This window comes from Monodelphis domestica, chromosome 1 (assembly GCF_027887165.1).
Source record: "Monodelphis domestica isolate mMonDom1 chromosome 1, mMonDom1.pri, whole genome shotgun sequence".
NCBI lineage: Eukaryota > Metazoa > Chordata > Mammalia > Didelphimorphia > Didelphidae > Monodelphis > Monodelphis domestica.
Genome location: NC_077227.1, coordinates 637,415,541 through 637,429,554, shown reverse-complemented (window position 1 = coordinate 637,429,554; position 14,014 = coordinate 637,415,541). Strand labels below are relative to the sequence as shown.

Here is a 14,014-nt window from a genome sequence, read left to right as displayed (position 1 = left end):
GGAGCTCTCTTTCTAATGAAGGAGACAACATGCAAAAAACTACATATACATAAGAGGTGGTATAAATGGAAAGTAATCTCAGGAAAAGAGAATAAACATTTATATAGCATTTCCTTTTTGCCAGGCACTATACTGAGTACTTTTTTTGGACAGATATTATCTCCTTTGATGCTCTCAACAATCCTTTGAGATAGAGACCATTATTATTCTGTATTATAGTTGAGGAAACTGAAACAAGCAGTGATTTGCTTAGGGTCATGTAGCTAGCAAATGGATACAGTGCCTGACCTGAAGTCAGGAAGACTCATCTTCCTAAGTTCAAATCTGGCCTCAGACACTTATTAGTGTGTGACTCTGGGCATATCACTTAACCCCATTTGCCTCAGTTTCCTCATCTGTAAAAATGAGTTGGAGAAGGAAATGGCAAATTATTCTAGTATCTCTACTAAGAAAACCCCAAATGGGGCCACCGCTAAAATGATTGAACAACAACTTCCTTACTCCAAGCCCAGCAGCTTCCTGAAGCTTGGAGGAAAGTTACTGGCAGCTGGTATGTGTGGCCCCTTGAAGAAGGTAGGATTCTAGACAGTGTTCTAGGACTCCATTTCTTGTTCTCCCACCAATTCTTCATATTTTGTACCTCCCAAGCTTTCCTACTTTCCTGGAGATGGATTGGAAAGACAAGAGGACTTGGGAACGGCTTTTCAAATTCCAACACCCTTTTGAAGTAGATCTAACTGAAGCCTTTCCAGATGGGAGTGGAGTGCATTTTCAGCACATTCCAACAAGCAGAGGAATGTGAATAAGTTCAGAGTTTGACCCTCCCTTCAAGTTGTGACAATGAAGCCTTAGTCCATCAAGGCCAAAGTTTGGGGAAATGGGCATGTACAGAAGATGGTCCAGAAGATGATCCTTTTTATTTGAGAAACAGAAAGCAAGAAGCAGCTACCCAAAAGCCTCAGAAAATATGGGGAATAAATAATAGTAGAAAAGGAGGCAAAATCTGGTTTGTCTTGGGAAGCATTTAATTCAATTCAACATTGTTTATTAAATGTTATTAAAGGTGTGCACAGTGCTGGGCCCTCTGGTAAGTGTGGGGAGATATCAAAGACAAAAGTCAAGCCAGCTCTGTCTTCAAGGGGCTTACATTTTAGGGGAGTGAAGACACAATATATTCACAGATACATGCTAGATACTTCTAGGAAAGTGGATAAGGAAGAGTTTCCCAGAGGAGGAGATGAAGCCTGGACTGAGACCTGAAAGTAGTTAAGGACTGACAGAGGGAGAAGTGAGAAGAAAGAATTGATGTTTACCATGGGCAAAGGTATGGCAATGGAAGATGGGACATCAAATTTGATATGTGATCAGTAGATTATTATGGAGAGTATAGGAAAAGCAGTGATATGAAAAGTAAGTTGTGGGTGACTTCAAATACTACATCCAAAATCCTATGACTGGCTATTGAGACCCCACACAACCTGGCACCATCTTATTTCCACTTTACCCTCATTCATATGCTCTCTCCCTGTCAAAGTAGACTGGTTCCAGACCATTCCCTTAGCTTTCCCATTGCCATGACTAGTGGACAAGGACTCTGAAGAACACTAGATTTGGAGTCAAATGCCTTGGGTTCAAATTCTGACACTGTTTCATATTCCCTGTGGGACCTTGGAAAAAATCTTCATTTTTCCAAACCAAATATTTGGGAAGGGATAGGACTTGGGTGGTAATAAATTCTTCCTCTTTGGAGCATCTTTAGGCAAAGGCTGAATAACCATTCATTGGGTATGTCATGTGACATCTCTTACAACTGACCTCACTTAGCTGAGGTAGGCTTTCATCTCTTTTCTCAAGTATTCTTCTTTTTATTATTATTATTTTTTTATTTTTTTTATTATTATTTTTTTAATATATTTTATTTGATCATTTCCAAGCATTATTCGTTAAAGACATAGATCATTTTCTTTTCCTCCCCCCACCCCCCATAGCCGACGCGTAAGTCCACTGGGCATTAGATGTTTTCTTGATTTGAACCCATTGCTTTGTTAATAGTATTTGCATTAGAGTGTTCATTTAGAGTCTCTCCTCTGTCATGTCCCCTCAACCGCTGTGTTCAGGCAGTTGCTTTTCCTCGGTGTTTCTACTCCCATAGTTTATCCTTTGCTTATGAATGGTGTTTTTTTCTCCTGGGTCCCTGCAAGTTGTTCAGGGACATTACACCGCCACTAATGGAGAAGTCCATTACGTTCGATTATACCACAGTGTATTACTCTCTGTGTACAATGTTCTCCTGGTTCTGCTCCTCTCGTTCTGCATCACTTCCTGGAGGTTGTTCCAGTCTCCATGGAACTTCTCCACTTTATTATTCCTTTTAGCACAATAGTACTCCATCACCAACATATACCACAGTTTGTTCAGCCATTCCCCAATTGATGGGCATCCCCTCGTTTTCCAGTTTTGGGCCACCACAAAGAGCGCAGCTATGAATATTTTTGTACAAGTCTTTGTGTCCATTATCTCTTTGGGGTACAGACCCAGCAGTGCTATGGCTGGGTCAAAGGGTAGATATTCTTTTGTTGCCCTTTGGGCATAGTTCCAAATTGCCCTCCAGAATGGTTGGATCAGTTCACAACTCCACCAGCAATGAATTAATGTCCCTACTTTGCCACATCCCCTCCAGCATTCATTACTTTCCTTTGCTGTAATGTTAGCCAATCTGCTAGGTGTGAGGTGATACCTCAGAGTTGTTTTGATTTGCATCTCTCTGATTATAAGAGATGTAGAGCACTTCTTCATGTGCTTGTTAATAGTTTTGATTTCTTTATCTGAGAACTGCCTATCCATTTCCCTTGCCCATTTATCAATTGGAGAATGGCTTGATTTTTTGTACAATTGATTTAGCTCATTATAAATATGAGTAATTAAACCTTTGTCAGAGGTTTCTATGAAGATTTTTTCCCAATTTGTTGTTTCCCTTCTGATTTTAGTTATATTGGTTTTGTTTGTACAAAAGCTTTTTAGTTTGATGTAGTCAAAATTATTTATTTTACATTTTGTGATTCTTTCTATATCTTGCTTGGTTTTAAAGCCTTTCCCCTCCCAAAGGTCTGACATGTATACTATTCTGTGTTTACCCAATTTACTTATGGTTTCCTTCTTTATGTTTAAGTCACTCACCCATTTTGAATTTATCTTGGTGTAGGGTGTGAGGTGTTGATCTATTCCTAGTCTCTCCCACACTGTCTTCCAATTTTCCCAGCAGTTTTTATCGAATAGTGGATTTTTGTCCCAAAAGCTGGGATCTTTGGGTTTATCGTATACTGTCTTGCTGAGGTCGCTTTCTCCCAGTCTATTCCACTGATCTTCCTTTCTGTCTCTTATCCAGTACCAAATTGTTTTGATGACTGCTGCTTTGTAATATAGTTTTAGGTCAGGGACTGCAAGGCCCCCATCGTATGTGTTTTTTTTCATTATTTCCCTGGATATCCTTGATCTTTTGTTCTTCCAAATGAACTTTGTTATGGTTTTTTCTAAATCAGTGAAGAAGTATTTTGGTAGTTCAATGGGTATGGCACTAAATAGATAAATAAGTTTGGGTAGGATGGTCATTTTTATTATATTGGCTCGTCCTATCCATGAGCAGTTAATGTTTTTCCATTTGTTCAGGTCTAGTTTTAGTTGTGTGGCGAGTGTTTTGTAGTTGTGTTCATATAGTTCCTGTGTTTGTCTTGGGAGATAGATTCCTAGGTATTTTATTTTGTCTAAGGTGATTTTGAATGGGATTTCTCTTTCTAGTTCTTGCTGCTGAGCTGTGTTGGAGATATATAGAAAAGCTGATGATTTATGTGGGTTTATTTTGTATCCTGCAACTTTGCTAAAGTTGTTGATTATTTCAATTAGCTTTTTGGTTGAATCTCTAGGATTCTTTAGGTAGACCATCATGTCATCCGCAAAGAGTGATAACTTGGTCTCCTCCTTGCCTATTTTGATGCCTTCAATTCCTTTATCTTCTCTAATTGCTACTGCTAGTGTTTCTAGTACAATGTCAAATAGTAGAGGTGATAATGGGCATCCTTGTTTCACTCCTGATCTTATTGGGAATGCATCTAGTTTATCCCCATTGCAGATGATATTAGCTGTTGCTTTTAGATATATACTGTTTATTATTTTTAGGAATGACCCTTCTATTCCTATGCTTTCTAGTGTTTTTAATAGGAATGGGTGTTGTATTTTATCAAAGGCTTTTTCTGCATCTATTGAGATAATCATGTGGTTCTTGCTAGTTTGCTTGTTGATGTGGTCAATTATGTGGATGGTTTTCCTAATGTTGAACCAGCCCTGCATCCCTGGTATGAATCCTACTTGATCATGGTGAATGATCCTTCTGATCACTTGCTGGAGTCTTTTTGCTAGTATCCTATTTAAGATTTTTGCATCTATATTCATTAGGGAGATTGGCCTATAGTTTTCTTTCTCTGTTTTTGACCTGCCTGGTTTTGGAATCAGTACCATGTTTGTGTCGTAAAAGGAGTTTCTCAAGTATTCTTCTATAGCCTGCTGTTTGGTCTCCCTTACTTGAGCCTTTTCCCACTCAGGACCATCCTCCACTCAGCTGCCAAATTGATCTTCTTGATGTGCAACTCTAGCAATGTCATCCCTTTATTCAATGAACTCCAGTGGCTTATATTGTTTCCCCCAAGTAGAATGGGCAGATGAAAACAATTCATCCCAATGGCCAAAAAGGCAGTGGATGTGGGCACTATGGTGTACTTAGAGCTTTGTCAGAGATCTGGGATGCCAAGGTCAGCCACTGCACTACACCATTCATCCAGAATTTTGTCACTACCACTGGATTTCCATGACTCTGGAAGAGACAGTGAGACTGACAACTTTGTGCAACTCTTCCTCACTTAAATCCAATTCATGGGCAAGTTAAGACATCATGCCATTATGTCATTCATCTTTGAAAAAGGAAAGACCAACTCCACCACCACCAATTGCTTTTGAGATAAAATATAAAATTATCTATAGCATTTTTAAAGACTTAACTATGACTTAATGGTGACTATGATATGACCATGACTATGATAAATATTATAACTTAAAGACTTGTTGACCAATTGACTGGTGTTATAGAGAGGATTTTTATTCAGGTGAACCAAATGATCTCTGAGGTTCCTCTCAACTTTAAGATTCTGTGATTTTGTGAAGAGATGATACTCAGAATTCCTTTCCATCCTAAATCTTGAGTCTGTGTTTGAATTTTATATATCTCACAGGGCCTCATATAGTGTTTTGTACACAGTGTGTACTTAGTGTTTCTTGAATCTTAATAACATTTGCTGAAAGCTAAGATTTGTATAATATCCTGTTAGGTACTCTATAGAGTTAAGCAAAAATAATATGGCCTTTGCCCCACAGAGCCTGGTAAATAGGATAAATTTAGATCATCCCAAACACAAAAGAACATGTAATTAGGATCTGTAAAGACCATGTAATACCTGCTTCTGTAGAGCTCCATCAGAGTACTTGTGGCTCTTTGGGAGACAAGTGCTATATAATGGAGGGTAATATTAATATTCTCATCATTATAATTAGAAGCTGCAAGTAGGATCTTGAATGACATTAATAGCATGTCCTTACTTGTTTAGTTCAACTTCCCAGAAACAGAAAACAAAATAGATCTAGGCGTTAATAATCCAAGTAAGAAATAGATGGGTGCCATGTGTCACGGCTGTTGCTCTGGGAATAGGCCCCAACTCCCTTATTTTGAATGTGACATTTGGGTTTTGGCTATATGGACTAGTTAGAGAGAGCTTAAATAGCACCCACGTGGAAGATTTTGCATGTGTTTTTCTGGCATTGAAGAGATTTCTAGGAAGGGCCAAAGTTTTCCATTCTTTGAGTTCTAATCCAAGAAAGGCTAATCCAGGAGAAACATTTCTTAATCAGTGTTTACTAGTGCCTAAAGAGTAGTACTAATAATATCCCCATCTCACAAATGAGGAAACTGAGGCAAACAGAATAATTGACTTGTCTTGAGCCACAAGCTAGAAAATTTCTGAGTCTGGATTTGAACTCAACTCTTCTTCACTCTAATCCAAGGACCCTATTGCCAGTGGTGCCTTCCCTCTGTGATTATTTCCAATTTTTCTGGTTTACAGTTTGTTTGTGCATAGCTATTTGCATTTTGTCTCCCCACTTTGATGTTTTGAATTCCTAGAGGACAGGGACTGTATCCTTACCACTTAACACAGTACCTGGCATACAGTAGGTGCTTTATAAATATCTATTGACTGAGTGAGTTTATCAATAATGTTTATAAATGGTGGTGTCTAGGACTGACTACAGTATTCTAAATGTGGTCTGACTGAGGCAGCTTTGAAGGAAAGGATATTGAAATCAGTGTTGAAAATGCTTTAAAAATTTTTTTTTATTTAAATGATGCACCCTTTTCCCATTTTCTATGGGTTTGAATCATAGATTACAATCTGTAGAGTTTGACAACCCAGCACTTGATGTAGTTCTAATAACTTAGTCAGTATAAAAGAAATAATCAAACTAGGGGTTCATGCAGTACTTTTGAGGTATAATGGTGCACTGGAAAGAATGCTGGATTTGGAGACCTTGTTTCTACTTGTGGTTCTGCCTCATACGACTTCTGGAGTTGGGACAGGTCACTGGATCTCTTTGGCTTCTAATTTCTACCACTGCAAAATTAGGAGGTTGGGCTAGAGGTCTTCAAGTGCTTCTTCTCACTCTAAAGTGGGAAGTGATCCTATGATCTGGCTTGTCACACAATTGATGGCAAGGATAAGCCAAAATGCCTGATTAATAGGGCAAGGGTGACATCATTAACCTCAGGGTTAACTTTGGCAAAACTGTGAAATTGGCACCATTTGTCTTTTCACCTGTCCTACCACTCCCCTTTGTTGCTTCCTACTTCTCATTTCCTGCCCCTGATTCCACCCTCCCACCCACCCTCAGCTTCTCAGAGAATCATCAAAATCAGAGAATTTTAAATGTGGAAGAGATCTCACTGACCATATAGTCCCATTCATATCTGAAGAGGAATTCTAATTTTTTCTCAAAGACCTTCAAGAAGAGATAGCCTACTGCCTCACTAGATAGCCCATTAACAATAATAATAATATTTATATAGTAATTACTCTATTAATAATATAATAGCAATATGTATATATTAGTTATTAGATGCCAGGCACTGTGCTAAACCCTTTACAATTATTATATCATTTGAGCTTTACAACAGCCCTAGGAAGTAGGTGGTTTTTTTATCCCTATTTTACAAACAAGGAAACAGAGGCAAAATAAGGTTGACTTGCCCAGGGTTACACAGCTAGTAAGTATGTGAGGCCAGATTTGAATTCAAATCTTCCTGATCCCAAATTTGGCACTCTATGCTGAGCCTCCAACCCATACGGATAGCTATAATTAATAGGTGGCAAAGTGGATAGAGAACTGAGCCAGGAGGTTGGAAGACCTGAGTTCAAATGTGACCTCAAATATTTACTATCCCTGTGCCCTGGGGCAAGTCACTTTATCCTGCTTGCCTCAGTTTCCTCACCTGTAAAATAAGCTTTAGAAGGAAATGGTAAACACCTCCAGTATCTTTGCCAAGAAAACTCCAAATGGGGTCACCATAATTGACACAACTGAACAACAACAAAATTAATAGGAAGTTTTTCAAATTGGCCTCTTTATAACTTCCACCCATTGCTTTTGGTTTTGCCCTCTGGGACCAAGTATAACACATCTAATAACTCTTCCACATGACAACCCTTAAAATACTTGAAAATAGCCATCATGTTCCCATGAATTTTCTCTTCCACACTAAACATGTCCAGTTCCAATTAGTCAATTCTCATGTGACATGGATTCCAGGCCATTCGCTACCCTAATTATTCTCCTCTGAATACTCCACAGCTTATCAACATCTCTCTTAAAATGCAATGGCCATAATGGAACTCATAGTTTTCCTAATGTGGTCTGGCCAAGGAGGAGTCCAGAGGGATGATTGCCTCCCTATTCCTGGAAGCTATTCCCCTCTTAATGCAGTTGCATTAAGACCACATTCGATTTTTTTTTTTTATGGCCACAGCATCCTGTTGATGCATATTGAATTTTTCAATCCATTAAAATCCCCAGATCTTTTTCAGACAAAGTAAAATCTAACCATGCTTCCCTGATCTCATATTTATACGTTTTATTTTTTCAACCCAAATATAAGATGTTATATTTTATTTTTGGGAAATTCAGCCCAATGCTCCATCCTATCCAGATAGTTTTAGATTCTGACTCTGTCATCTAGTTTATTAGTAGTACTTCCCAGTTTGGGGTCCATTTCAACTTTGATAAGAATGTGCATCGATTCTTTTATCCATGTCATTAATAAAAATGCTAAAACAACCCAGAGCCAAGCACAGATCCCTGGGACAGTCCATTAGAGACCTTCTGCTACACTGACACTGAACCATTAATATCTACTCTTAGACTCTGCTTATTCACCTAACTTCCAATTTGTCATCTAGCACACTCCCCAAGTTTTCCACAAGAATTGTTTAAGTCACTTTGTAAAATATATAACTAAAATCTAAGTAAACTACCTGTATCACATTCCTCTAATCTACCAGATTAATTTGTTGCTATTGTTGTTGTTGAGCCATGTTCCACTCTTTGTGATCCCATTTGGGGTTTTCTTGGTGAAGATACTGGAATGATTTGTCATTTTCTTCTCCAGCTCATTTTGCAGGGAAGGAAACTGAGGTAAACAGGGGGTAAGTAACTTACCCAAGGTTACTAAGCTAGTACGTGTCTGAGGTCCAGATTTGTGCTCAGGAAACCCAGTGTGCTATCCATTTCACAACCACCCAGATTAATTACCTTGTTTAAAAAAAAAGGAAATCATGCTTACTTCAGCAGCACATATACTAAAATTGGAAGGATATCGAGAAGACTAACATGGCCCATGAGCAAGGATGACATGCACATTTTTGAAGTATTCTTGTTTTTCTGTGGGGAATGTTCAAAGTTTTAACATATCAATAAACATTTTAACTCCCCCTCCCCCCAAAAAAGGAAACAAGGTTAGTCTGGCATGACCTGTTCTTGATGAAGCTCTGATGACTCATTGTAATCACCATTTCCTTTCCTACACACTCACCAGCCAACTCTTTAATAATCAGTTGTAGAATTTTCCTATGAAAATCCAAACTCAGTGATTTAGTATTTACACTGTGTGCATATTATTTCTCTTCTCTTTTTTACTCTCTTTCCATCTCTCCCCTCTCCAAGGCATGACAGATTTAGAGATAGAAAGGACTTTAAAGTTCTTCCTCATTTTATAGAGGAGGAAACTAAGGTTCAGGGTTAAAAGATTACTGAGTGTCCAAGGCAGGATTCAAACACAAGTCTTCCTAATTCCATTTCCAACACTCTAATGCTGGCCCTCGAAGTATATCAGCTCTTTTAAGTTTGCAAAGAGCTTTATATACATTATCTCATTTGACCTTTACAAAGCCCTGTAAGATAGATGCTATAATTATCTCTTTTTTTCAGATGAGGAAACTGAGGTTGAGGGAGTTTCCAGAGTCACACAGCTGGTAAATATCTCAAGCAAGATTCAAACTCAGATTTTCTTGATTCAGCAGTTCAATGTTTTGTCTACCATGCCACCTAAAGCACAAGTCTGATCAGGTAAGACATATTAAAAAAAAATCCAAACCTTTAGTGGTTCCCTATGGCCTTGAAACATAAGCTCCGTAGCCTGGCATTAAATACATATGCAATTAAATGTCCACAAACCCACCTTTCCAAATTTTTGTTGTTTTTCTTAACACATTCTACAGTTTAGCTGAAGCTAATAGCTTTCCATGTCTTTCCATATTGTATATCTCCATGCTAGAGATGTACTCACTACTCACTTCTGTCTATTAAAATCTCTAGGTTCCTCCAAAGCTCAATCCAGGTAATATACTCCCTCCTCTTTGACGATTCTCAAAATTGTCTCTAATTAATATTCTCTTCCTCTTCAAATCATCTTTATTTACTTCTCTGTGTCCATGCTGAATGTTCCCTAGTGGAGTAAAGGGAACTTTATCTTTGGCTTTGTATTGTAACAAGCAAAAGATAAAATGACAAAGCTAGCAAGTGTTTAATATTCTGAGCATTTTGATTTATTAAACGATGTATACCAATTACCTAATAAATCGGGTCCAAGCCCTTTCTTCAGTTTTGACTGGATATAGGAGACCGACTTTTATTAATTGAAAACAATTATATCAAATAAGACCAAATAATTAAAGAATTAAAAGAATTAAAGAAACAACGCAACATTAAATAACCTGATTTCTAATTGGATGAAAGATTAGGGACTTTCCAAGTTTGGGAGAGGATAGTGAACAGGTGTAATTGACTGGATTCAGAAAAAGTATAATCAAAGGAATATGGAAACAATAACTGATTGGTTAGCATGGGTCCATTTTTCACATAAGACATATAGGTTGCTTGAGATGTACAATTATGAGAAAACTCCTTCCATCCATCTTAGGATCTGACTGCATTTCTGGTCAACATAATTTGGTCCTTGATTAAGGGTCTCTAAACAGTACATATGGGTGGTCCAATTTCCCAGCCAGGCAGGCCTAGGTTTAAACAATGCAAAAAATGATTCTGCCAATTCCCACAACTGAATAAACTTTTCTCACATGACAGACCCATGATTAAATAGGAAGGGAATTGAGTTAGCTCCAGAATTGAGTCCCAAGATGGTTTTGGTGTGGTTCACTCATTTTCTATAATTTACCACTTGCTATCCTAATCCCCTCAATATTTTTCAGTTTCCTTACAGTATCCCCAGGACCTAGCTCATGGTAGATATTTTTTAAATGTTGTTTGAGTTGATTTACCCAGGTACTCAGGGGTTTCAAACTATCCCTGTCCTCTGTACCTAGGACTTTTATCTACTACTCTTTCCCTTGGTAGTACTCCATAGTCCAGGCTTATTCTGGTTGCCTACATCCTCATCAAAACCTATCTTTCCTGTGTCTCATTTTTGAAATCCTTTCTACTGATGTAATACTAGATACTGATGGGCTAACATTATTGTTCCTCCCATGTAATAATAATAGTAATTCACATATATAAAATTTTATAGGGACTTTCTGGAACCAGTGTCTCAATCCAAAGAAATGACTCTTGTAGTAGATGTTGAACCCTGGGACAAGCCAGTGAAAAGAATAAGCAGGCTTTTTAGCAATACAACATAAACTATATCTACCCAGAAGACCGGATGTGAACACAGCAACAAATGAATTTTAATAAAGTAACATTTTTTCAATATTATGATAAATCTCTTGAGTAATAGGGTTAGGATCCAAGCATACTAAAGCTGAAGAGACTTTGGAGTGTCTCTGAATAGAAAACTCTAAATTAAAAGATTTATAGATGTGGAAACCAAATGAAGAGTGTGAGATCAGATAGACAATTTCTGGCAAAACTGAAATTAAAATTCAGGTCATCTAAATTCCACTCCAAAATGTTTTCCATATCGGCTTGATGAGAGACTCTCATCCTCTAGCTTTGCATCCCAAGCCTGGACATATGCTGTGCCCCTGAAATGCGTATGGTTTTTTTTATTCTTCCTAATTCCTATTTTGGTTGTTTTTGTTATTATTGTTGTCATTTTTCCAGTGTATCTGATTCTTTGTGTCCCATTTGGGATTTTCTTGGCAAAGATACTAGAGTAGTTTTCCATTTCCATCTCCAGCTCATTTGACAGATGAGAAAACTGAGGCAAAGAGGGTTAAGTAACTGACAGGTAGTAAGTGTCTGATGTTGGATTTGATTTAGGTCCTCCTTACTCCAGGCCCAGTTCTCTATCCACTGTTCCTAATTCCTGATCTAAAAGGACTGAGAGCTAATCCTCAGATTCTTTAACCAAAAATCCTCTTTTAAAAGGCACTTGTCATCCCTTTTACTATGACCACATAGTTTTTCTCAGTATGAGTTTAGAGTATTTCAGCATAATTAAATTAAACCCAATATTTACAAAGCAAATACCTATGAACCACAAAGTCCCCATTTGTCACTGGGTGAGATAAGAAATTTAACTTCATCTCAATTCTTGTCACTTGTGGCACTTGGATGGTTGATAATTGTGTACAATTAGCACATCAACTTCACATAGTTATTAGAAGTAGACTCACAACCCTTGATTTTGTTTCTGAACCAGATATAGCCACAGAACTTATTGGCAAAATGCCTCTTTATTCATGCTTGAATGACAATTGTGTCACCCCCAGGAATGAAGAATGCAGGTATGATGGTGCTTATTACTCACTCCTAATTAATTATATCTACATTTAACCTTCAGTAGCAATCTCTCCTCTAATAAATACAAATACAAATTCCTCTGCTTGGCTCTCCACAGTTGGGTTCTAACCTACCAGTCAGCTTTATTTCCCATTAAATTTTTTAACTTTCTGTCTTAGAAACAATACCAAGTATTGGTTCCAAGACAGAAGTGTGATAAAGGCTAGGAAATTAGGGTTAAGTGACTTGCCCAGAGTTCACACAGCTGGGAAGCATCTGAGGCCAAATTTGAACCCAGGACCTCCTGTCTCTAGTCCTGGCTCTCTCGCTACTGAGCCACCTAACTGTCCCTCCCACTATTCTTTCATATACTTTCCCTACTTCTTTCTTGTCTTCTCCTACCTCCATACATTTGAATATGTCATCCCAGTGCCTAGAATGCCTAGAATGGACTATCCTTACCCTCCACAATCCCCATCGCTTCTGGTTGAAACTACTTTCTTCTTTCAAACCTTACTTCTTTCATGAAATTTTCCTAGGGCTCCCCATCCAGGAAAAATCCCTCTCTCTTTAGATCTTTCATATCATTCTGTTCTCTCCTCTGCCCTTAAATATATCTTAAATTGCATTAAAATTGTGTCCATTTATCATCTACACGTTTCTAGATAATAAACTCCTTGAAAGTTGGTATTATGCCATGTTTCATCTTTATATCCTCCCACCCCCAGAACTTAGCACAATATTTTACACTGTTAACATTCAATACATACAATAGACTGGGTCGCATAATATCATAGTTCAAAGGAAATTCAGAACCATTTAGTTCAAATTCTAGTTGAAAACTAGTGGGATTTTTTTTTTTTGCAAAACATCCTCATTTTACAGATGAGGAAACTGACTCCAACAGAGGTTAAATGACTTGACCAAGTCATACAGAGAGCAGAAGAGTTTTCTGTGAGCATAAGAGTAAGTTGAATTGTTATATTTGAAAACACCCTTTGCCAGCAAAAAAAAAAAAAAAATCCCACTAGATTTCAACTAGAATATGTAGTCAAACAGGTGATCATGCAAATTCAGGTAAATTAATCTACCTGAATAAAGCTCATTATATGTCCTCATCCTGACTGACTTTTAAAAAAGTCTTTCTGAACCTTTTGAAAGCATAATAAAATTCTCAGATCCCATGATACACTAATCAAATTACATGAAATTCAAATACTTAAGCCTTAATTATTTTAATTAAGCCATTTAATTCTATCTTCACTCTTGATTTACAACTTTAGATGCAACCATGTAACATAAGAGAAAGAAAACCCCACAATATTTCTTTCTACCGCTAAGGTAATGTCAATCAAATACCTATGCCAAGAAATAGAAAAATGCCTCTCTAGAAAAACATAAAAAATCCATTGTCTTCTGTAGAAATTAAAGGCAAAATTAATACAAAAATATTGTCGAATATATGAAACCATTTTCAGACCAATCCCACCACTTAATCCAATTCATAATTAAATTACTTCAAATGAGAAGAAATAATCTTCTACCATCATTAATTAGTATCTCATTAATGCAGTGCTGGGTTTTGTAGCAATCCAATGAAGAGGCACGATCATTGTCCCCTAAAGAATTTAACCTCATGGCAAAGGACATGATATCTACTAACAAATTAATTTGTAGACCTACC

The 14,014-nt window shown here is 37.5% G+C and overlaps 1 non-coding gene across 1 annotated transcript; it reads left to right on the top strand.

Annotated features, from left to right (window-relative positions):
• Positions 1–8,924: 8,924 nt before the first annotated feature.
• LOC130456624 (U6 spliceosomal RNA) lies at positions 8,925–9,031 on the top strand. The gene has a single exon (XR_008915693.1). It is a non-coding gene; the product is annotated as a U6 spliceosomal RNA (small nuclear RNA).
• The last annotated feature ends 4,983 nt before the right edge of the window (positions 9,032–14,014 follow it).